The 25,882-nt window shown below is 45.9% G+C and overlaps 1 long non-coding RNA gene across 1 annotated transcript; it reads right to left on the bottom strand.

Annotated features, from left to right (window-relative positions):
- Positions 1 to 9,035: 9,035 nt before the first annotated feature.
- LOC120749878 (uncharacterized) lies at positions 9,036 to 25,302 on the bottom strand. The gene is made up of 3 exons (XR_005699808.2): positions 25,237 to 25,302; positions 24,920 to 24,951; positions 9,036 to 15,251 (listed from the first exon to the last, which is right to left on the bottom strand). It is a non-coding gene; the product is annotated as an uncharacterized LOC120749878 (long non-coding RNA).
- Between the last annotated feature and the right edge of the window lie 580 nt (positions 25,303 to 25,882).

Raw genomic sequence — 25,882 nt, 5'->3', positions numbered from 1 at the left:
CACCACAGCTCCCCTGCCCCCCTGGCTGACATCCCAGAGCCAATAAAGGCTAAGCCCAGCCAAGGAATTAAATATCATGCTGGAAGACCAAAGCTCTGAGTCTCCTGAAACAGAAGGTAAATATCTCTAGTATTTACAGTATCAAAGCTATATTGGAGAACGCTCCCGCAGAGACGCTCATTTGAAGGAAAGTGTTGCTGGGGTTTTGGCTGGCACATGGGTTTAGTCCCAGCTGCAAAGCCATGTCCACCAGAGGACAGGAGGGCCTGGGACAGCCAGGGTCACATAGCCCCCCAGCTGCCTGGCTGAGGAGCAGCAGAGCATTAGTGAGAGCTGGAGGGGAAAATGAAAGGGAAGGATAAAAATACTCAAACTCCATCTTGTCATTAATAAAAAAAACACAACAGCTAAAGTCGCCCACCATTTTATTCTTAATACAACAGGACCAGGTTATAATTTGGGGGTGCATCCCTGCTCCATCAAGTCCACCACTCTCCTGCTGCCAAATCCCTGGCATATTTGAATAGCCCCAAGGTACAGGGCCTTGCCACTCCAGAACAGGGATTTCCTTGGGAATATCAGTTTTGCTCCACAAACAAGGTGATGGCAGGTTTGGATTCACACTTCCCTGCTGTCAGGCAGCCAGGTCTGTCCCACGGCTTGGCTGAACACTGGGCCTGGAAGCAGGAATAATCTGAGGCTGAAATGATGCTGCTGGTAACAGAGAGGAAAACAACAATTTTGCCCTCACTAGCTACACATCCCCAGTACCCTGCTACCCTGATTCGTTGTTGCTCCAGGCCCTGCGATGGTTTAAACCCCTGTGGGCTACAATGGAGCTGCAGGCATTGAGCATCAGATCAGTTTTTCCCAGGGTGCTCCTGACTCAGTCTCAGGATGCAGCACCAGGCAAACAGAAGCCGCCTTGCCCAGCACTGCAAGCTGCCTTCCCTAGGAACCTTCTCCTAAACTACGCAATTCCTGAAGCTCTTCAAATAATCAAACTTCGGGAGGAAAGCGAGAAAGAAACGCCTTGTGGGATTAATTTTGTTTCTGGGGAAATCAAAGGCAGCAAGGCACCAACGAGACAAATCCCCTCTGTGTTAGCACAGAATTCTGCTCCGCACACAGATCCCTTCCCACAGCATGGCTCATCCCTGGTGACTCGTGGGAGCAGCCGAGGCTGTGCAGCCTGGCCTGAGACACAGAAAGCATCCTGCCCTCCCCAATGCCTCAGCAGTCTCTTTCACCCCTTCGAATGCAGCTGAATGTTTTCAGCTGTCTGTTTCACTGCAGTCCTCCAAAATCCTCTGTCTGCAGATCTCGACAGCTCCATCCTCCTCTAGGGTAGGGACTGCCTGCTGTTGCCAGCACTGTATCTGCACTTTCTGGATTTCGGCCTTGGAAGAAGCACAGGATGGTCTGCACCCATGGGAGTTCTCCCACCAAAACCAACCTCAGACTCTGTTTGTATCCCCAGTTCCCAGTGTTGGAGCAGGGAGCAATCCCTTCTCCATCATCTTTTGCCTGGAATGCTGGCTGCAGGAGTAAGGCTGCAAGGGTGGTGGTGAAATAGTCTGGCAGGGGGAGGTCCTCAGAATGGCATTCTCACCAGTGTGGGCAGAGAAAGAAAGGCAAAACATCTATTTTCATTCTGATGCACAAACAAAAACCTTCCCAGATTTAGAGCTTCTTGACCCATTTCACTCCTTGGACCCACTCCAGAGCTTCCAGCCTGTGTTTGAGAACTGGACTCCAGCTCAACCTATCTCAATATCCCTCATTTCTGATGGCTTCTAATCACGTCCCAGCTACCAGTTCATCCTACATTGGGTGGAAAGCAATGGATCCCTTGACGTACACACACACTCCACGCCCAGCTCTGCCTTCCCCTTCTGCTACTCAGCACATCTGGTCAGCAAAGGAGCCCTTTGAGTTTCCCTCTCTGGTGTGGAAGGATTTGATTTGTGTCTCATTTTGCTGCAGAACTGAGCCTAGGTGCTTTCTCATTGCCAACCACCCCCTCAGCCTTCCTGAGGGGATATTCCTGTCCCCTGAGCCTGCTCTGTGCAGTGAACCCTCCGACACCAGCTGCAGCCTGAGCATTTGTCATTAATGACATGATTTCCTGGGGATTGGAGAGGGAAGGTAACCCAGACCACCGTATGAGTAAACACAGCTCTGAAATGATGAATCAGAAAAACAGGCACTCATTAAACCTCTCAGTTCTCACTGTAACAGCATCCTTTAAATAAAAAAACCCCAGCTCTTAGAGACTATACCTGCCCTTCCTCTCCATCCATAGAAAACCAGGGAGCCAATAGGTACTGACCAGGGCTGGATTCAGAAAAACTGAAGAATTTGTCTTAAAAGTTGCCATTATGGCCTTCAGTTGTATTTTAGTCTCCAGTATTTTGGCCCAGATCTGTCTGACCACCAAGACTTGCAGCAGCCTCTGAACCTGAGCTCCCTTTCCCCAGACTGAACACGTGCCTCGGGCAGATGGAGATGCTGAAGGGACAGAGGCTGCAGCAAAAGCAGAAATGTTACACTGCTTGAAAATCATTTAACTTCCAATAACTCACCAAAAGCAGCCAGATCACCGCTAAAAACATTCATCTCCCTTGCTCTTCCCTAAGTATAACAGTGAATAGCTGCATTTGATGTTTTGTAGTTGCTCCCAGCCTGAAAGCCCACTTTCCAAATTCCAACCCGGAGAGAACTTCCACTGCTGAGTAACGAACCCTGAAATTGGACAGAGAGACTTGTGACAGTGATAGAAACAATGGCACTGCCTCGACTCAGAAGGAACAGGACCAGAGCTCATAAATACCTTCAAGGTGACAGTACATGAGAAGGCTGGAAATTATTCATGATTTTAACAGAGGTGGAGGCAGAACATTCACTTAGGGGTAGTAATGAAGGAAAATACCTACACTTGTGGGAAGTTCTTGGCAGGAAAACTGTAAAGAGCTCAACAATGTGAAAAACTCATTGCAGATAAAGAAATTCTGCCTGGCTCCAGCACAATCCACGTTCCTGGGCCTGCTTCCCCTCACTCAGCTGATCTAAAGGATGGCCATGAGTAATGAGGTCAGATCCCTCATGGCCACACCAGAGCTCAGACTTATAACCCAGAAAGGCTAAAGTAGAAAAGAAGAGAAGGCCATGAGCTGCCCAAATATTTCCACAAATACCATTAACTCGGTTCAGCTTCTGACTAAAGGTTTCAATACATGTGACCAGTAAAAGTTTGTTTTTCCTCCTCCATGTAGGGCAGCAAAAACACATCTCTAGCCATTTCCAGCACATGAAGAAACTGGAGGGGCTAGAGACTGAATGGCTGCTGCTAATTTATTACAGTCAAGTGAACAGCATCCCAATCTGCCATTGCATTTGCAGGCTGATGGAAGAATAGGAAAATAAAGGGGCTGATGAGCGTTATCAGACATTGCCTTGGGGAGCTGCTGCTATGGGACATTGTGACCCGTGCAAACCTTCCTCAGCACACAAAAGTGTGACCCACTCGTGTTGTGAAGCGCTGACACCTCCCTGTCTCTGGGGAAATATTGGAAAAGATCACATTTCTTTTTTGTGACTTAACAGGTTCCTTGTATTTCTTTGCAGCTGCAACAACAGCAGTCTCCAGCAGCAGCACAGCAGCCTCCAGGCCCAGTTTGAATCTATGATTTCCTTCAGAATTTTCCACGGCAATGCTTCCCACTGTCAGTTTGTGTCTGCATCCCCAACTTGATGCACTGGGAAGGAGAGGATGGCTGGGGCAATATTTCCAGCAGCCCTTGGCTTCCCAAGGAGCTCTGAGACTGCTTGTTTCAGTGCTGCTTCAATGTTTTCTCTGCTGTTGGAGAGTCTCAATCCATGATGCTCTACTTTGGGTAATTAATTTTTAAAGATGCTGTGTATATTAATGCAAATTCTATTAGCGATGCCTCTTGGCAGCCTGGCTATTAAATACAATGCCAGTAGCATGACAACACTTGACAGTCTCCACAGTGGTAAATTACATATATTATTATTTTATGCCACTTTTAATGCTTTTAAGACACATTCTTAAAATAAACTGGAATTGTTAGTATGCTTGTACTAAAGCACAAAAATATTCCTTCTTAATTTAGCTAAGCGTATGTTCCTATTAGAGCTGGAGATGCCAGATAAAGGCTGGCACACACCATGTGTGGTGTGAAGTGGTGGAGCTGTGTTGCCTTCAGAGGGATTGCAGAGGCTGGTACCAACGAAGGCTCTGACTTGCTGTTCCTTTGGAGCCACAACTTGATATTCCACACTGGATGATTATCATCAAGGGACAATCACAGCATCTGACAGCAAGCCCAACTGCTCTGCAAACTGTTTTGGTGATGGAAATTCATAAATCTCTGCTTGTGTGCTGGCCACTAGAGAGGGACAGAGGAAGATGCTTTGCAAGTGCAAATCCCTGCTTGGAAGGATTTATAATGCAGAGTACCGTGGCAGCACTGTCTGTGTTGGATTCAGCCTTTCCACGAGGAAGGAGAAAAATCTGCTGACAGGTTATATTCCACAGCAAATGAATTGTGCTGACTGCTCACAACTTAGCAGGAGTTGGACACAGGAAAGGCACTGCAGGATCCAAGCAAGGCTGGATCTTGCACAGCACGAGGTATGACAGAGAGAAGGGAAAACTAACCAGGGCCACCATGTGCCTGACAGTTCACTGCTTCACTAATCCATAAAGCAAAGTAAAGCTACTCAGAAGGTCTCAGCCCCATGTGGGTGTTGAATACAATGCCATAAAACAGGACAGATGGATTTCTAGTTCTTTCCCTTTTTTTTTTCCAAAAGAGGCGCACAGAAGACGTGGAAGCAGTTCAGCTTCAGAAGGTGGGATGCAGCAGAAGCAAGACCGCACAAATAACCTGAACTCAACATTGTAACAAAACCTGGAGCTGACCAGGCGCACTCTGGTCTCGGTCACAGCTTCACTGTGCAGGAAGGGTAAGATGGCAGGAGCTGATGCTCTGCTCCAGCAAACACTGTTTTCCTTCTCCTACCTCTGACTCCATAACCTCAGCATCTTTCAAATGCAAGGGACACATCCACTGATAAGGTCAGGCTGCTCTCTGCCCCTGAGGTACTTACTGCTGCTCAGCTGAGTTCACCTGGGTAGCTGCACAGAAGGGGAAAGGTGCTGGCTGACAAAACCCAGTCAGAAGGCACCGAGTGCCCTCATGGAAATGATTTGTGACTGGATAGCATTTTGCCTGTGTCAGGAGCCAGCAACGCAAAATAGGTCAGATGGGTTTTGTGGCCAAGCCGTGCTACAGATGGGACCTTGTGAAGATGTTGTTGCCTGCAGACATCTTGGGCTCTGCACATGATGTTTTTGTTTCCCTCTGCAGTGCCTCAGCTGGGACAAGTCACGTCTGCAAACACCAGGATGCACCGGTCAGTGCACACAGGCTGTGCCACCACGGGGGTAGCTGACCTTGCAGCAGGGAGGCTGGGAATGGCCACTTCTGTCCATCCTCCAGCCCCTTCCTCACTGTGAAACTAAAACAAAACACATGCTTTGATACGTAATCAGGCAGCAACACCAATGCCCTTCTTCACTGATGACTCCCAAAAGAAAAGGCCTTATTACTGCCTGGTGGAAAACATAATTGAAAAATCCCAGTATTCCTTAAAGTCTGCTGCTACCTCCTCTTGTGTGGGCCGTGAAAGAGGCACTGAATGTCTCTTGGAGCAAACCTAACACAGCACCACCTGTGCTCCAGTGATAGTGGGAGAGGCCCATGGCCTCAGGAAGGGGTCTGTGCTCCCCTTAAGGAAGAGTCTTTTCAGACTTATTTCCATCAGCTAAAGGCTCAAAGCAGCCTGGAGGTAGTGGTCACCAAGGAAAGGGTGAGGAGGGTGCAAGGAAGCCATCCATCACTCAGGGTTTGGGAGTGGCTCTCCCAGTTTCTTTAAGCCTCAAGTCCCAGTTCTGTAAATGCAGATATCCTGTCCAAGGTCAAAAGCCTTGTTCAACCCCAAACACCTTTCCTCACATCCTCCCTCACCCATGCCTTAGTTCCTCCAGAAAACAGATGGAAGGGAGCATGGAAAAAAAAAAAACATTGGCACAGTTCTGCCTTGGACTGCCATATGCTCCTCTGAATCGCCTCTTGTCCTCTGAATAACCAGTTTGTGCTCTCTCCACTCCCTCCCAAGCAGAGGAAAACATCCATGCTTTCCTCAGCCACATCACCTGAGGTTTGAAAACCCAGTCCCTGGCCCTTCGCTCACCCTGCTGGCACAGACCACATTTCTCTTCCCCACTCACTGAGATTCGGTTGGTGGTGACGAGAGACTTTGGCAAAACACCCTATTCCAAAGCACACGGCACATAAGAGAGATCAGTGGCAATCATCCCATCCATAATGTCACAATCTAAAGAGAGATTTAATCCTATGGTATTTGAAGGCTTCACAAGAACAAGTTTCCTTTTTTTAATTCGACTTTGGGATTTCCTGTGACAGAAATAACAATCTTCAAATTATCCTTTCCTGTTGGAAGGCAAGTTGTGCTGTACAAAACATACAGCAATGCCTCAAAGCAGTTCTCACCTCCTAGGAACAAAAGGTCACAACAAGAAAAAGTGCAGGAAGCAGAACTTGCACATTGCAAGGATCAAATATAGGTCAACCCTGGCCTGCTTTGATTTTTTTTTCCTCTGCACTGAACAAAGAGGTTAATTCCACCTCAGGCCAGACCACTCTGGGAGGGAAAGCAGCTCTCCTCCACCTCTTGGCTCCTCCCTAGGCTGCAGTTCAAGGCAGCCCCAAGAGCCAGCAGTCAGCAGCGTAACAGAAGTGTTTATAGGATCTGATGGAGCCTTGCTGGATTTTTTTATGGATGCAGGGTAGGTTTATTCTCAGTAATAGTAGTGCCATTCTCACATATTAACTGGAGCTAACTGGGACACCAGACCTCTGTTTACAGCTCACACGTTATACTGCAGGTATCAATTCCCCTGCAAAGCTAGCTCTAACCTCAGTGCTCTGAACTGGCCTTCTGCAGACTGTGCCCCACCCCTGTAATGAAACAAGCTTTTGACACTGCAGCAAGAGACCCCAGGGACCCACTGAAGGCAACTCCTGCACATCCATACAGAGAGAGATAAGGCTGGAGCAGCTGCAGTCAGGAACACTTACCAACAGCCCATCCACAAGCCCCAAGAAGCAGGGGAAAACTTCCACCAGCATTAAAGCCAGTGTCAACTCTGATCTGTTAAAATGCAGGTGAACCTTGAAGTCTCAAAGTGGTGTATGGGGAGAGTAGTCAAGAGGCCTGAGCCAATCCTTCACTCTCTGAAACCATTTTGTACAAAGAGCACAGCAAACCACAGCTCCAGTGGTGCAGGAGCTATTTGTTCTCTAACAAATGGCAGGGGTGGGGGATGACAAATTCTCCTGTGAAATACTAGAGAGAGGAGGAAAAAACATAAGATTTCAACAGACTTAGCTTAAAATCCAAAGAGAGATACAGGAAACTCTAGAAATGAAAACAAAAGAAAAAGCAGCTTTCCTGGATGCCAGACAGGACTTCATGGCAGGGAGACTGGTGATTTTCCAAGACAGAAAGGATTTTGCCTTGGCAGGATAGATTTAAGGACAAAGCAATCCAACTTTCTGTGATGTTTCACCCTGCTATTGGTTCCACCACCCTGCAGGTGTCCAACACCCTCTCTGCAGTTAACCTTGGTACCAGTCACTCCAGGGGAATGACTCTGTCCCTACCAGACCACAGGTGGGAAAGTCTCCACACACCCTGTTCATCACCAGAGATGTCAAAGGGGCAGAACTTCCTCTTCAGATCAAAACATGAGTGTGTAAAGGCAGAATTTCCTCTTGTGGAATGACCCAGTTTGGAAGACAACTCACATAAAACCGAGTTCTATTTGGGTATCACCAGGTTGGACCTCAAGGCACCATGCCCTGACCTTCCACACACTTCAGAAGGTTGTGTTGGCACCCGTCTGCCACAGCCCCCAGGCATCCTGCAAGGCCTTTCCCTGCTCCTCTTGCTCTCTCTGTGGCACACACCCAAACACAGCAACTGCAGCAGAACCCCTCACTCTCAAAGTGCTGACGACAGACCGAGGGGGAAAACCCCTCCTCCAGCGGCTTGGAATTTACTGCACCAAGGAAGACAAAGCAATTTCCTCATTCTGCCATTGCCCTCTCTGCTCAAACCTCACTGAGCCTTCCTGGGTGTCTGTCAGCAGACAAGGAATTTTTTCTTGAAGTGCAGCTTACAGATTGCTGCACAAAAATAGTTTATTTGCTTACAGTTCTGGGGATGCAGCATTAGGGATGCTCTCAAGTCACTCCAAGCATAGTATGACTACAATACAAGCTACCGGAGCAGAAAGCCTGGAAGGGGAAAGGGAGGCCAAGGAAAAGGAAAATATTTTTGCAGGCTGTCTTGAATGCTATGAGAGCTTTGCCTTTTCTTTATTTCTTTCCTAATGTGACACACAAAGCAGCTTGGCAGATCAGAGAAACAAACGGTTTCTATATGGCCCACTTTAATGAAGTATTGATTAAGGCCAAATTAAAACTGCATTTGTAAAGCCCCAATAATAAACGCTGCTTTGCATTTATAGCACAAGCCTCAAGCTCAAAGATCTTTCATGGATGGATGTCTTAGCCATTTGCAAAATAGCTTTTGAGGAAGGTTCTAGATGCTATGTGAAGCCCACATCATCACGAATTAGGGCTGCCTACATAGTAAAATTATGCTCATCAACTGAGTCAGCACTGAAACAAGTTTAGCAATAACAACACTTGATAGACAATAACAAGACAAATTTAAGGTGCTGCAAAAAGTTTATTACAACGTAGATGTTCTATGCAATGGCTGTCACTAGAAAAATTACTACAGTATGTAGCTAATAGCTAATTTTCAAAAATGTTTTGCAGCAACTTTGAACATCCAAATGAAAAGTGGGTGTTGTGAAAGTGAAAGCATTTTCAGCCAAATTTTGCTCTTAGATGTGCTGTTATTGCAGCTCCTAATGAGATTTCATCTTATAGCCAAGACTGAGAACAGTAACATGCAATTATTTGTTTGTATTTTTTTTTTTTTTCCACTGAAATAATGTGGCTTCAGAGCTTGATGAAGGAGCATAGTTATATAAAGGGTTCTGGAATTTTTAATTTTTTTTTTTTTTTTAATACCTGTATCTTTGCAGCATCCAGGCTTTCATAAAACAAAACTCAGGTTAAATTGAGCAGTACCTCTTTCCCTAAGTGACCCACTGCATCACTTCCTCCCCCACTTGCCATTCAGCTCCTTTCTCCAAAGCTGCTCCATGCTTTGGTAGTGTTTTAATCCAAGTTCAGCCGTATCCTGTGTGGCCACTGACAATTAGTTCCCCAGACTTCTCCTGGCAGAGCTAAATACATTTGTGCTATAGGAAAAAACAACACCATATGGCAGTTGTTTGATCTCTAAGCAGAAGCTGTTTTTTTGAAAACTGATGAGCTCCACCTGTCTAGAAAGTTTCATTTTCCTCCGAGACACTGCAAAAAACCTACGCGCACACTGCACATGTTGCCAGCATCCAGAAGAAGGAAACTTTGGAGATCTTTTCTAGACTGTCGAGATTAGGACAAATTCCTGGCAATCTGCAGTATCACTATTGTCTTCAGAGGTGATCAGGACTGGATTTTCCCGACCAGGGACACTGTCAGTCTTTGCTACTCTGACTTCGGCAGCTGATGGGATTTTCCTGGGGTGTTGAGCCCAGCTGCAGCCCCTACATTTGCACATAACCTCAGGTACATATATCCAGTTACATAAGGCTGACACACCACATTATCAGCCTGCCTTGAAGAGCCTCTGACATTATCTTGGATTCATTCCGCAGGCCAGTAACTCTTGTTCAGTGTATCGGTGACATTTATCTCTACTCCCAAATCACTTCAGGACATAAAAAGGGTACAGCATTTCATGGGACACAGAGTGTTCATTCTGACCTGCAACTCGTGCCAATTAGAGAGCAACCAATACCTAGTTTTGCACATTCCATTGTGCTGTGTTGTGGCCTGGATGCATCCATAGGAGAAAAAAAACAAACAAAAATTCCCCCCCAAGCCCCAGGAAAGAGGCATGAAGAAGGGGAGAATAAGCATCATTTCCCTGTGCAAGATGCTGGCTTGGCTTTCCTTCTTCATGCTGTGAAACTATTTGCTAAAGGAAATAATTTCACTCCACTTCCTTTGTGAAATTACTCTATAAGTGCTGGTTCTCCATCTGGTGCACAGCTCCAGATTTCAAAAGATATTTAGGGATCTAGCTCCCAATTTCAAAGAGATGTCTGACATGTTTTAAAAATCAAATTTCTATCTTTACATGTAGCAATATACATAACCGTTAATTTTTAGGCTGGGGGAAACAAATTGTAAGAGAAGAGTGAATTAAGAAAACTACACTTGACCTTGAAGCAAGATGCAAACTTTGATGTGCTAAGAAGGTTATGGACCACATCTGTGTCTCACACACAACAAAACCAATCACATGCTACACCAAAGAGTTGACTGGTTTGCAATAGTCTCTCGAGTGTGAAAAGAAAAGTTAAACTTTCTTCATGTCACACACACTTCAGTAAAAGACTCACTTTACACTCCCTTGCCATTGACATCTGGCTCCCAGGGAGCCCTGCATGAGGTGCCTTCTTCCACACTGTCTAACCAATGCCTGTGTCATGGAGTAGAAATGGAAAAGAGCCTTGGGAAGGAATTTTTTTCCTGTAGGGAGCTGCTTGTCCAAGCCGCAGGGACACAGCCATCACACAGTGGGGGTCAGGCACAGCACCATGAGGTGGGGCAGAAAGGGCAAAGCAGACTGGGCCAGGCAGGACTCTGATCCACAGCACAGCTCCTACACCTCCAGCAACCATCACCACCTCCACTGCAGCCCCCTGACACATCTGCAAGCCACGGACGAGAAAGATGTCTCCACAAGAAAAGAGTTCCATTGAGAAGCCTGAGCTGCTGGCTGCTTGCACATTTTCTCCTTGTTGGTGACTTGAAAACTTTGCATCTTTGCTAATAATTTTACCAGAGTGTTAATTCTTAAATTGGCTTTTTTTTTTTTTTAATCCGTACACTCATCCCATACTGAAATACACATTTGCTTTTTTTAAGAATCCTTCTGATTTTCTCATTCAAAGGAAGTTATTTTAAAGAGACTCTAAAAAGGAAATTTCTTGAGTCATCCAACCCTAAAATGTTTTCACTACCATGAGTCTATCCACCAAGGACTCTGAGGGACACCAAACCCAAGATATACAGCTATCCTAAAACCCTTTTGAGTTATAAGCAATAATTGCAGACCAGCCTGATTTTTTTTTTTTTTTTTTTTCAGTCTAGGAAAAAATGCTGCATGACTTACTTGAAATGTGAGCCAATCTCCCAATAGATGAAGGTTTCAAACAGCTTTCATGGTTTTTAGATAAAGACTGAGCCAGGATATCATGGCAAAGATAATGTGTTTAACACAAGACCTGTAACAAATCAGTTTAAGTCAGTCATATACTTCTGGCAGCATGGGATCTTCCAGAAAATTGTAGTCTTGCTGGAAAACCTTGCTTGGTGCTTCATTTCTTACTGCAGTGCCAACAAACAGCCAGGCAGGTGATATGTGAGGGTGACAAATTCTCCAGTGAAGTCAGCGGCATAACACCAACTCAAAGCAAAGGTAAGTCAAGCCCATCTTTCACACTGTTTAAAAATTAAGGCTCAGCACACTGCCAAGTCTCCTTCTTAGACACACTGATGTCTAAAAAGTTTGCTTCAAGAAACAATTAAGTGTCCCATTCATCCTGTAAGCTGCTCATTCAGGAACAAAATGACCGCCCTCCTTTGTATTAGCCAAGATTCCTGCTCTCACATCTCAGGGTAGCACTCTGCAGCAGCCTGAAGAACCACTTAAAAATGATGTATTCATTATTCATTCCCAGAGTTCATTAAATAATCTTCCATATTTGTTTTCTTTGTATTTTTGCCACAACAGAGTGCAAATAAGCTAACTGCTGGGTCTCAGAGGAGAAGATCAAGGATGCTGATTACCTCAACATACAGCCTGTGTTCTGCTGGAGTTTACTGAAGAGCTTTGCTGCTCCTGGAAGCCCCAAAGCACACCCCAGGTAAGCCTGCAGTCCACATCGCCAGCTTGGGACAGGCTCTGACAAGAGCAGAGCAAAAACCATAAACCAGCAATTTCTCTTGGAAACAAGTACTCAGGGGGGGAAACAAGCAGCAGGCAAAAGCTATCCTTAGGAAGGCAGGGAACCAAAAATCCGCCCAGGGGAAACCATCCCCAGAGAGCAAAGAGTCCAACTTCCACCCCAAGCACCAGGCAGATGTCTTCCTGAAAGCACTACAGAACTGACTAGTGCAGAAATCCTGGTGAGGAAAAGCCACTGCTAATGGAAATAATCAGGTTTAGGTTAAAAGATTGTCCCTATCTCGATTTTTGGTCAGAAAAAGATCCCTGCTCTTCTTCTCATGCCCCCTTCTGTCACAAGATGGATGAATTTCACAAACCAGGAAAGGCCAGGAGAAATACATCCCCCCCTTACTGGCATTTGGGGCAGGGCAGTTTCCAGCCAAGCTGGAGCCTGCTGGCCACCGTGCAAGCTGCTTTTATCCTGCTGTCCTCAGGAGCCTTTACACTGTCACTGCATCGGCTCCCTGGGGCTCTGAGGGAGGAATAAGCAGCGTCGGTGGCCTGAGGGACTCCCACAGTTGTTTTGCAGAAGCTCAGGCTGTTATTCAACTGCTGCATCCTCAGATGATAGACTGAGGTTGTGGCGAGCAGTACAGACTCGCAGTTGCCAGAAGGGCAGTGCTGCAGGAAAAGCAGCCTTGACTTTGACAGGGTGGAAGGGGAAGCAGAGGGCTGAGGCTGCAGTGAACTGGCCTAAGAACCCTGTCACAGTGTCTTAGTGGTCCTCAGTGCCCCACAGGATTAGCTCCTTCTCGAGAAAATGCTGCACTTTGGAGAGAATCAGAAAATCCGTGAGGGCAGGTAACACCTTCCAATACGGGGTGTCTAAAGCAAGCTCTTCCCCTCCAGCTGCACGTACCTCCCCCTCAGCACTAGGAAAATAGAATTAATCAAATGCCCTCTGCTGAACACAGCACTGGATCAAAGAAGAGTACAAAGGGGCACTGGAACCTGTGCCAAGCCAGGGCAGCAGCAGATGCTGCCACATGGCAGGGATGTGTTGATCCTGGTGCTGTGTGCGTTTCGCACCCATAGCAGCACCAGCTCTGCTGCTATTTATCTTGTTTTCCCACGAGGCTCTGGTTAGGGGAGCTTTAAATGGTTTTTTTCCTTCTCAGTGTGGTTGCTCAGAATGAGGCAGGTGAAAGGAGACACAGAGGTCCTGGATGTATCTGTTCAGATGAGATTTGTTAGCAGGGTACATTGCTTCTCTCATCAGCCGCCTCCCACCTCATTTCCTTCCCCCACACAACATCCCCAGTTCTTTAGGCACGAATGAAGGCAGCAAAATGGTTATAGGACTCTGGGGATCCTTTATCAGGAATTCTGCACCTATTCTAAAGGCCTGTTTCATTCACATATGTAAGGATTTCTTTCCTAAGGATACTCCTCAGGAACTAATCCACTTGAGAGAAGGTGAAAATGCAGGTGAAAAGCAAAGTGCTGCCTTTTGCTGAATTACTACAAAGAGATAATCAATATTTACCTGCAAACTTTCTCACCACCCTAGAGCACAGCTGCTCCAACACATGGGCAGAGATGAGTAAGGGTGTAAAGGAAGGGAAAATATTACTAAATCCATCCCCTGAAGAGGGCAAATACAACTATTAAAAAGGCAAAAGGGAGACTTTAATGAGTGCAGGTGTAGATGGGTGTTTTCACCTGCCACACTCACCATGTACCTGTGCCCAGGTGAGGAGTGGGGACACTGCTGAGCTTCACCCTCAAACCACCACTTGGAGCAGCAGGAGGTTGCTTTTGGTAAAGCATCTTCTAGACACTTCAGGAATTTACTATGGGAGTAGCCTCTGGCACTCTGTTCCCTGTAGGAGAGTCAGATCCTTGGAATGTGGGTAACTTCAGGAGACAGCAGTTACATTCCCAGACATATACCAGCATTTTGAGATCCTTTACCAAACTGGACACAGGAATAGACACAGCTGTCTTGAAGACTTAAGGCTCCAGGCTGGTTGGAAAGCTCAGCCTCACTGGCCCACCCTGCCTGGGGTTTTGGTTGCCTCAGGCCCAGATGAAGCTGCAGATTTATCAGCCTTGTCCTCTGAATGAGACAGATGTCAAACATTGATACTGTCACTCTGCTGGTTCTCAAGACTGCTTTGGTCTGGCCTAGAGGCTAAGATCTGGTTCAGCAAGAGGAGACTGGAGTTCAGCCAAGCTGTGTGTGAGCAAACACAAGGCCCAGGTGCCCTACAGAGTACAGGGGCTTCCAACATCTCTTCTGACACAATGAGGAACCAATCCACCGAGTCCCTTCTCCCCGAGACATGATATAAGCCACCTTCATTGCCACCTGTGCAGCTCCTCTTAAGCCAGCAGAGAAACTATCCTAGCACTTTCATTCCTCTTTTCAGTAGTACACCAATATTCCATACATTCTGTGCCATCATAATGTGGGAGTGTTCTGTAAAGGAAGCAGATGCTGAAAGGAGCTGGTAACAGGAGTGGGATCATTCACCCATGACAGCATTCCAGCTGTCCAAGGTCACTGGTGTCCTTGGGTGACTGATGAAATTATCTGAAGAAAATTGAAGGACATTCACACCACAGAAAGATTCATCCCCAGCCTTGGCTGGCTCTGGGAGAGGCTTAGTGCTAGAGGGAACTCTCCTCACTTCATGGCTTGAGAAGGACTAGGATAAAACACATTGGCAGAGAACAATGACAAAGAATTCAACACCACATCCCTCCCTCAGGAAGGTGGTCATTCCTGTCCTAGGCATCTTCTTGTCAGTCTATAACCTCATCAAGTACTCTGTGCTTTGAAACATCATCTGAAGGATTAAAGAGCTTCTCTTGCTCAAAGAGGAGACAAAGAAATTTGTTCAGGCCATGCTTCTTCCAAGGACTGTGCAACTGGAGTAATCCATGTGGGCTGCTCTACTGAACCCCAGGGAACACAGACTCCTCTGTTAGCTACACCAAGAGAACTTCAGAGACAAGCACGAGCAAACAGGAGCCTGCCAAGAAGAGAGGTCACAGAAATAGGTGCTGTTGTGATGGATTTTCCACAGAAAGTAAACTTAGGAGTGATTCTGTCCCGATACCAGTTGGTAACTGCCAATAATAAAATCAGTCCCTTTCATGCTGGGTTGAAACTTGCAATTAAGAATTCATTCAGGATCAGATCTCTAATTAGTTTCTCCTATGTTGCATACCCTGGGAACCATGGAGGACTCCAGAAAAATACTGCTGGAGGAAGAGTCACTTGGGTTGTTTCCTGTTGTGGCAGGAGGTGCAAAGGAAGAGAAGGAGGAAAAATACTTGCTCCACCATTAGAAGAAGAGATCTTAAGGGTTTTACACCCTATATTTACTAGGTTGGCCTTTTGAAATTTGACTTAATAAAATTAAGCCTTTTAAAGCAGCCAGCTGCTGCCTGCCTTCTCCCCCACACCTATACAAAAGCCATACAGAGTGGGCTAAGTTACTGCAGCATCTTCCCTTGCTTTGTTTTATTTTTAACTCTGTGTCTTCCTCCAGTTCTCAGAAAAGCTCCTGCACAACCCTGTCATTTCAGACTCATTTCCCCCGGTGGATTTCAGATTCTTGCGATATTTCAAGTATCCGTAGATGAAATGTCAGGACAGATTATCTTTTCTTGATCCCAGTACCCCTTTCATTATTTATTTTCACTAGGCTTCTGAAAAGTACTTGTTTTTCTTAAAAAAAAAAAAAAAAAAATGGGGACAGCAGGGCCTTGTTGTACACACAATCCTGTTTCTTCTGACCCAAGTTTTGGTGCTGGTTAGGCCATGCTGCTACAGCACAAGTTACACCAAATTCAATCCCTTCCCTTAACACAAGTCAACAAATCAGTCTTGGCACATGTGCTCCAAGAATGGCAGAGATAACACGCTTGGACTTCTTCCATCAAATAGATAATGCCTTGGAAGTGAAGATAATGGGGCAAGATACAATTTTTAGCTCACATCCACCTGGGATATTTTATCCCATTACCTACTGTTTATATCATTTCTCATTAGAGCACCCTTGTGTCTTATGGAGAAGTCAGCATGTCCCCTGAGGCAGGCTTCAAGGTATATTCAATATAATATTTCTAGTTGGTTTTGACTCACAGAAGAGCAAAATACACCACTTGAAAACAATAAACCTGCCACTAAGCAACCTCTGCTCTCCTAACCACCACTGCTGCATCTCACACTTTTCCCTGGAGCACTGTAGGAAATGTGCCACAGTCCCTATCAAACACCAGGCTTCAAAGCCTGGATGAAAATTACAAGGAAAGACAACAGCAGCACCCACAAGTACCAGGCTGTGCAATGTTTTGCCTTTTAACCATACTGTGTCCCTTGCAGGAGAGGAACAGCTATAATAACTCACCACAAATACATGCTTTGGATCTCTCCAGCCTCCTGCTGAGGCAAGATGAGACCATGACTGTAGAAATTCTCCTTTTCATGGAGGAAATGGCAACCTCTGTCTCTGTCACTGTGCTGGTTGATAAGGCAGCTCAGAGGATTCCTCTTCTCACTGATTTTTCTGTCTCAAAAGTTCATTAAACTGGTGGAAGATGAGGACTCAATCTCAGGTTGACATCAAAAAAAGTTGTGAGTCCAGATGGAAAAGAGTGCCCTCATGAGTTACTGCCATCCTCTAGAGAACAAAGCAGTGATTTTTACCTATTTTTTTATGTATAATCAAGCTAAGCTATTTGTTCTGACCAATCTCTGCCTCCACCTCTGAGGAGTAACACCCAAGTACATCCCCTTTCCCCAAATTCCTCCCCTCCATCAATGCATCATTGCTGTTTTCCCTTTACATCTGAGGATCCCACAATATCAAGACACATGTTTTGCCTGACCTCTAATGAAGGCTATGCAGACAAAACTGAACATGTTCCTGCTTTGCCTGCTCTATCCCAGACCCCAGTATTTTCTGTAGAAAAACAACCAGAAGTGAACATCCAGCTTCCTACTCAGAAAGACCAGAGGATCCTACATCCCCACCCCAAATCTTCACATTTCACTGTTTATTTGAAGTGAATTTTTTTACATTTTACATTTCCTAATATCTTGGGGCATGTCAAGAGCTCTTATCTTTTGCTGCACAAAATAGAAGTTGAACTGAGATGCCAGCTCAAACTTTTTAAAAATTAAAGCAAAATAATTGCTGTGTCCACTGAATCATAACCAGGAGTCCTGGGAGAATAAAATTGGAAACTTTGCAGTACACAGGTAGGTTCCCCAAACCAGAGCTCTGAATTTCAATGGCACACAATGATCAGGTATTTCATCTTCAGTCAAGATGTGCAAAACGATGAAAACAAAGGCTTTAGATCCCAAGAGAGAAATTTAATCACTATTTCTCAGATGACAAAAAGTAATCCACATGTGGAGAGATTTACCTGCAAAGCTTATTGCAGCAGCGCTGCAATCTCATTACCTCATTTGTCCTATTGCCTTGCAGTTTCCACAGAGAATGGAGGCAGTTTGGAGCTCAATCCTGACCTGTTTCACTTCCACAGGAAGGGAGGCATCAGAAAGACTTTGTACTTTGTTGGTCTCAGTAACCACTGAGAATTCAGGTGTTCATTTACATGGTTTGACTACTCGGCACTTAAACAGGCTCACGTGAAAACTACCAGACCTAACAATGAAAAATATAAGATTAGGGGGGAAATGTTATATAAGTGAATCACAGTTTGTCCTGCCAAACCAGATTCTTGCAAATTGCTTTGAGAACTGTGAATGAAGCACAGGCTTTTCCTACAAAAAAAATCTTGTTTAGTTTGGGTATTGTCTTCCCTTCCTTTCCCTCACCTGCATTAAGCCATTGATACTTGCACATATCTGTGCAGAGCCAAACCCCAGCAATCCATGTAAGCAGCCCTTTGGAGCACCTGAGTTCACAGCAAAATTGATAATAGCTCTGGGACAGGTCTCCCAGTCTGCACACTGGCTCAGAGCTGCCACAGCAAAGTGCTGCCACTCCACAGCTCGGAGTTCTGAAGCCCACAGGTCAGTCTTTATTAAATCTGGCATTTTAGGTGCAAGGGCCATTAGAAGAGTCCCCAGTGCTTCTGTTCAGTGTTTATTGTGTGATCTGAGTTATTGTCCACCACAAAATTGCTTTTAATTTCTGTTTTAAGCCCTATTCTGATGTGCTGCTGCATCTTTACCCAAGGGGCTGCCTGGCTCCTGGCTGGTGTCTGCAAGGCCATTCAGGAAAGCAGTGGCTGCACTGTCCTGCCATGTGTGCCCATCACAGGACACCTCTCCATACTACACTGGTGACAGCCCTGCCCCAGATGCCCAGCAGGATCTGGAACGAGGAGACTTGCAGTGCTTTATCTTCCTATCATCTCCCCACTTAGGCAGCTACAAGACTGTCTCAAGCAAAAAGAAGAGAAAAAAAAAAATCAAGATCAAAATCAATAATTTTTTCTTCAGAGAGAGTCTGAATTATGATCTGAAGCATGTCAGTTTAAATTTAAATACCTCCCTGGTCTCTTGGATTAATCATAACCATTACCTTGCACAGTCTTGGAGTTGTCAGCATACAGGGAAAATCTACTGAAAGCAGAAAAGCAGCAAGTAGAAATGGCTATTTTCTACTGTCTTTTACCAGTCTTGGCTATTTTAGACCACAAACTCATTGGGGCATGAGTATCTTCATCATTATATGTTATATAGCACAAGAAGAGATGGGATTAGCCTTGCTTTAGGCACTGCTGTCATGTTAATTTAAAATTGACAGGGTTATATTCAAATTATGATGCACCCACTGCTCCCTTCTCTGAAAAGGCTATATACCAGGAAAAAAAAAATTAAAAAATGAGATTGCTACAGAATGTTTGAAAAAATGAACTTATAAAGCTCAGTAGCTGAATTGTAATGCTAAGATTCAGATAATGAGAAGGAGAGATGTTTCACAAGCTGGTTTTTGTTACTCTTCAGATGCTGTCCCACAAGCACTGCAAAATTACAGTTTAGCTCTACAGAATGGGTTTAAAGAGAAAAAAAACAAAACACCAAAGAGAAAACAAGAGGCTTCTAGCACAAGTTCTCCCCTGCAGTCTGATTTCCAGTGCAGGCAGGTGGAGCTGAGGGCTCCAGCCAGCACGCAGTATTTCTGCTGCCTGGGGATGCAGCAGTCTGCACGGTGATTGCTCAGTGTGCAGAGAGGGATGCTGGCAGATTGGCTCTAAAAGATCTTTAATACAACCAAAAGGATAGAACTCATTTACCCAGAAAAGATAGAAAAGACCTTTTGCAATAATATCAATAAAATCTGACTCAATCCCTACCCCCCCCAAATCCCCATTGCAAATTTAAGACTGATTTATCATCAGCTGGCTGAGACGAGCAATTAAAATAGAACATTAAAAGAGACTTAGGTGAATTCGGCACCGTGTGTGGATATGTGGCAATAAATCTGTTCCCTGGCAGTGTGTGGGAGAATTCCTCCCTGCTGTGGATTCTTACCCAGTATCAGGCAAGGCCTCGCTTGCTTATTGCCAAATAAGCACTGGGACTGGTGCATAGGATGGCAGCATTCCCAAGCTCTGTATGCAGGAAGAAAACAGTACCAGGGCTGACTCTTTGTACAGGTAAGCTACATTTCCACAAGGAAATGTCACGCCAGCTATTAATTCATGCAGGTTGCTCCCCACTTCATCCTGTGCTGTATTATCTGTTTATGGGGGAAGGTAAAAACAACAGATTGCACAGAGCCTTGACCCTCCCCCCAGCGAAACCAATCAATGTCACCAAGCAGATCAATTGAAAGAGAAAAGCTCCAGTACCTTTATCACACCCAGAAGTTTCTCCAGCTTTCAATGGGAATAAGGCTGTGTTATGAACGGCCATCTATGTAACAGAGTAGCAACAGCTGGAAGCTTTGGATAGCCCCTGCAGCAACACAAGAGGGCACAGCAATGCTGCCCCATCCATGCAGGGCCACATTCTGGCTCTTATCAGAATCACATGTGTGGGGAGCAGGGAAAAAAATGGAAAATTCCTGGGAGGAGCCTCCAAAGCTTAGGAGGCAGCATATGATCCAACTCCCCCAACACCAGCCGGGCAGCTCCTACTCTGCCAAGCTCTGTACTGTGACTATCTTTGGTCCATTTTCTACCAGCTGTGGCTGGAGGTGTAAGTGCTGGAAGCACAGCTTTCAAGTAGCTGAAAGCTAGAAAGCAAATATGTATTCCAAAGGGATTATTTTTAATTTCCTACCATGTATTTGGAGCTGGACTCCTAATGAATTCAAGTAGCTGAGGTTACCAACAAGCCCGGTGCTGCTAAAATCACCCAAATTAAGGACTCCTACCTTGAAAGGACCTTGGCTCCAGCACAAAGCTATTTCTGCCATAGTATGATCAATTCTGGGCTTTTTGTGCAGGAGAGCTCGGATCAGCCGAAGGGCTCCTTCTGCAGAGAGGCTCCAGTGCTGACACAGAGAGCATCACCCTGTGAGGCATCAGGGCCACGTGCCAGGTGACTCACAGGAACAAGGGGACATTCAGAAACCAAATCACAGAACCACAGGGTGTTCAGGGTTGGAAGGTATCCACAAAGATCAAAGCCCAACTCCTGGCTCCCCACAGGACATGCCCAGGAATGCCACCCTGTGCCTGAGGGTGTTGTCCAAATGCTCCTTGAACTCTGGCAGCCTTGGTGCTCTGACCACTTCTCTGGGGAGTCCATTCAGTGCCCAGTCACCCTCTGGGTAAAGAGGCTTCAGAGTGAAGAGCTTAACCAGCCTCTGTGGGCCTTCCCTGCAGACCTTTCCTACTCCATGGAAGCTCACTGCCTTCCAAGGGTCCTGCCCGCTGGGTACAGGAGCAGCTCTGCTCCCTGCTGTCCTGCCAGCCAGAGGCTCTGCACCACACTGGGGCAAGGCTGGGGAGGCAGGAGGAGCATCTTGACTATTGAGGAATACAGTCAGGGCAGGTAGCTCTGGGTGAAGCTGCAGATTGAGCTCTGGATGGGTCAGTGACAATTCAGGGCCTCTTGCCTCAGGCCCCTGCCCTCCTCACCCTGAATCGACCTGTCCATGCCTCCTCAACAATGGCATAACAACAACTGGCACAAAAAACAAGCTGCAACAAAGCTGTTTTCATGGCCAGGCTCATCTTGCATATGGCTCTGGACATTACTCACTTGCTTCTGGGGCAGGCAGAAGCTTCTCCTGTTCCCTGAACTGTTGGAAACAGGAGTCAGATATAAACTTCAGCACATCTTGATCCTGCTTGCATGTTGTGCTGCTTGGTTGAAAACACCCTAGGAATAATTTACTCCCATAAATACTTGGGTGGCTGCTTGGGATCCCCTGACAGGTAAGTGCTCACAAAGTTTGGGGCAAAAGCCAACGCTGGAGCACATCAGGTGAGGCAGCATTAGCACCCCAGGTGAAGCCCCTGAGCAGGTGACACACACAGCTCCCAACCCAACCACTGTGTCATGGCAAAGACCATAAGAATTTCCCTGACTAGGTGTTCTTTTACAATCAGACCTCACAGCTTCAGCTCAGTCACTCATACAGGGCTCTGCCCCACCCTCAGTTCTTCACCTCTTCCTGCCTCTCCTCAAACCTCAGCCTGATACAAGCAGCCAAGTCCCAGTGACCCTTTCTGTCACTCAGAAGCCAAGAGTCAGCCTAGACATTAAACCTTCATTTTGGCCTTCCTTGAGCTGTGGAAAAAACTTACTGGTCAACAGCCATACTGCAAAGGCTTAACCTCCATCCTCCAGGGGCAGGAACAGTCAAAGAGCCAACCATGAATGCAGACTGCGGTGGGACGGAAGCTGCCACAGAGGAGACATCAGCTCCATTTACCTCGTGCGTTATCTTCCACCAAGGCTCACTTTGCCTGCAGAGAAGGACATAAGGAGCCCCCAGCTCCTCTGCTCAGCCTCAGCCAAACCAACAGCCCAGCTCCCAGCAGAGCAACCCCCAGCATCCCTTGAGACCATAACGGCAAAAAGAATGCCAGAGGCAAAGGTCTGTTTTAATCTCCCTGTTATCTGGATCATCGTGGTCATGAGGAACATTACATTGTTCCAGCTGTAGCAGCCACAGCAAATTACAAGATAATAAACAATTAAAATAGATTATTATTTCACTAGTCATCTTTTAAATCCATCCCTTCACCCTGGAAAGGTGCTGGGAGATCACGAGTAAGATCAAATCTCTGGACATCTTTCAGAAGCATTTTTGTCAGAGACAAAAATGTCACAGGCCTGCTCTGAGGCCCACAGCACGAAAGGAAGCACTGCTGGAGGCACTGACAGGATCTGGAAAGGCAGCTGAGCCTGCTAAGGGCTCTCATGGGCTTAACAGAAGTCCCAGGGTTTCATCCTCACCTGGGGGTGCTCAGCTGTGGTCTGGGCTGGCTCTGAGGGACTCCTCTTAATAAAGAGTCTCTTTTTTTGGCGAGTGTAAGAGCTGCAGTCTGACTGGTGGGTGGGTTGCTCAGACAGTCTTCAAGTAAATGAGGATTTTTTGCTGCATAAGAGAGAATCTCTAGAGAACTATTTATAAGTGATCCAACAGGAAGAATCCATATCATCCCTCAGTCCAAAGCTGCCTGCAGACCTGTCTTAAAGCCCACAGGAAATTTTGGATCAGGTCTCCACATTCTCCAGTCCTTCCCTCTCATTTTCTTACTCTGCAAGAGCACACCTTGACCAAGCAACATTAAAGCAGCTCCTCAGCACGGCAACAGCCTGACCCACAACCCCCCCTGCCACACCAGGACCAGGCTTCAAGCACTGCAGGTGGTCAAGTGTTATCACACTCCAGTGTTTGGTACTTGCACGAAAAATGGAGATTCAGCAGTAAACTGACCTCTCAGATGCAGCTTCATGTTATGCATATACCTCATGTGAGAACCAAGGCCCACTAATTACTCCAGAGGAGTCCAGAATCTTGCATGTTTTAGAAACAGGCAGGTCAAAGAACACTCCTTAAAACACCTTCAAAACACCAAGAATTAGGCTGAGAGAAGTAGGCTTTTCTTCAGTGCAGCACTGGTTTCTCAAAATGTTTTGAACATTTGTGAGTTAAGGAGGAAAAAACAACACTCCACATTCAGAAGCTGGGGAGTTATTGACAGATTTGTTTCCCTCACTTGTAATTTTCAGCAAGTTTATCAGTTTAAAAAAATATAAATTATCCACAGAGCACTAGGAGGGGAAATTGAAATAACTCTCAGGAAGGTACCAGGGCAGTTTTTACTCTCATTTTAGAGATATATGAGGACATTGACCCATAAATTCTTAGAGAGAGTACTCTTGCTGGACCAAGGATGCCTTAGACTCCTTTTTTGCCTCAAAGGAGGATGAGGAATACTGCCAGAAGCAATTTTAAACCTACTGCAATGTATATGGAATCTGAGGAACAAAAAGGGTTAACACCTTAACCCACATATGTGTCTGGTCCATCTTAAAACCCAGTCCTCCTGTATAGCTTAGGCCTGGCCTCCTTTGTGCCACCTGAATTATTCCAGATGCACGTCTGTGTGACAAAGTTAGCATCAGGGCCCAGAGGAACATTTGCCACTTCCCCTGGAGTGGGTTTCCTGTCTGATGTAGTCCCTTTTTGAGCAGAGATTAAACAGACACCTCAGGCTTTCCCAAGAGCCCTCAGTGACAGAAATGAGTCTCCAAAAATACCTTCTGCCTTCCCTTTACCTCCAAACACAAACCTCCTCTCCAGGCAGTTGCCCCATTGGCTTTCCAGGCTCTCCTTGGAGAGGTAAATTGCAGAGGCAGCACCAAGTCCCACGGGAAAGATGTATAGTAAACAATATGTGAAGATGGAAATATTTACATCCTTAAAAGGGAGAAAGAAGCAGCAGAAAGAGAGGCAGAGACAGATTCAACCCCAGTTTCAATAGGGAAAGAGCAGCATGTTAGGAAGACACAAGGTTTGTGCCAGGCAGTGCTCAAAAAGGTGGTGGGGGGTGTGTGTGTGTGTGTGTGTGTGTGTGTGTGTGATGCTTTTATAGCTCAGCCCAAAACACCAATTTTCAAGGGGGAAGTGACTTTTTCCAGAATTGTACAGCTGTTCAATATCAGCCTTCCACTGAAAGCAGCAGATCATGGCCCTGACAAAAGGAGGACTTGGGGGCAAAATAATCCCTGGGATTGCACCTACATTAAAGAAGAAGGAAAAAAAAAAAAAAAAAAAAAAAAAAAAATAGAATTGTATGCTTGACTGGACTGCACATCTCTTGTTTTGTCTGAGAGTGAGCTGAAGTCCTGATGTGTGGCAGGCAGCTCACAGATGACTGAGGAAGCCTTTCCTTTTTTCTGAATCACTCTGATGAATGCCCAAGGTTATTGCAAATTATTGCATCAACACTGAATCACTGCCTCTTTGGCATATTTAAGTACAATTCATCCCCTTCATAATTTTTTTTTTTTCATTCTGTTGAACTAAAACAAAGTATAAAAGGGAGAGGAAAAAAGCCCAATATGCTGACCTTTAGCACCCCAAATCACTTAGTCTCAGCTTGAATTTTACCTATACAACCAGACAGCAGCACTAGTTGTTACATTAGGAGTTTGGAAGCAAAGGGAAAGGAGCAGGTGAAGCAAGCCCAGGAGACATCCAAAAGGAAAATATGTTTAAAGCTCCCCTGAATTAGTGACACTTACCTGTTTGTTCCATTTTGTGCCTCTGGGTTTCTCTGAAATAGAGAAGAGCAATTATGAAGTGACCCATTTTCCTCCTGTTTAGAGTAAGGAGGAAACAGGGGGAAGGGAGAGAAGAGGGGGAGAGGGAGAGTTGCAGAAGGATAATATCAAAGGGTAGAGAAAGAAGAAAACCCCAAATCCTTACAGCAGGTAGCACGGTAAATTGTGATGACCCAGTTTAAAGGAAGAGCAGGAACTAGACCTACTAACAGTCAACACCTTCCCACACACTCTAAGGAGAGGAAACACCAAGGGAGAAAAGAAAACTTGGTGCTTACAGTTCCTCTTTGAGCTACAAATTCATTCCCCGGGGTTAAAGTCTGTGCAAGGGAAGTTTCATGCCAAAAGAGCACCAGTCTCTCACCAGCCCTTTTACCTGTGTAAGAAATGGGTGGAGCCACAGCCTGGTTGGGACAGAGCGACTCAGGGCCAGATGCAAAAAATTAAGGTCGAAAGAGCTCAGCCAGAGCTTCAGCATTAGCTGAAGCTGCCTCACAGGTGAGGGTGGGAGACACATCAGGTTGCCAGAGAAATGGTCAATGTTTCTCCTTGTAATAGAGCCAAGAAGTGGTATGACACGCTAAAGTCAGAGGGAATCACCACGATGGCAAGGTCTGACATGGCAGCTCTAGTCTTCATCCTGGTGTGGGCCAGCAGCTTCAGGAGGTCCTCGTGTGCTGTGGTGTTCACCATCTGCTGGCACAGCTGGTGGCCCTGAACCAATACCTCTGTAGGGGATCCTAAGGGCTGTCAATCTTATGGACAGAAACCAGGATCTGGGAGAGAAGGGGTGTTCTGGTTTGCTTTATGTTCTTGTCTTTTGCTTCACAATTAGTGAGGTTTCTATTTCCCTTTTTTTAATCCCATTTACCTCACTCAGTATAATCAGACACAATTGGAATGAAGTCAGTACTCATGCACCAT

This window comes from Hirundo rustica, chromosome 3, assembly GCF_015227805.2.
Source record: "Hirundo rustica isolate bHirRus1 chromosome 3, bHirRus1.pri.v3, whole genome shotgun sequence".
In the NCBI taxonomy this organism is placed as follows: Eukaryota; Metazoa; Chordata; class Aves; order Passeriformes; family Hirundinidae; genus Hirundo; species Hirundo rustica.
Note: the sequence above shows the minus strand (reverse complement) of the source record. Positions and strands in the feature narration are given on the sequence as shown.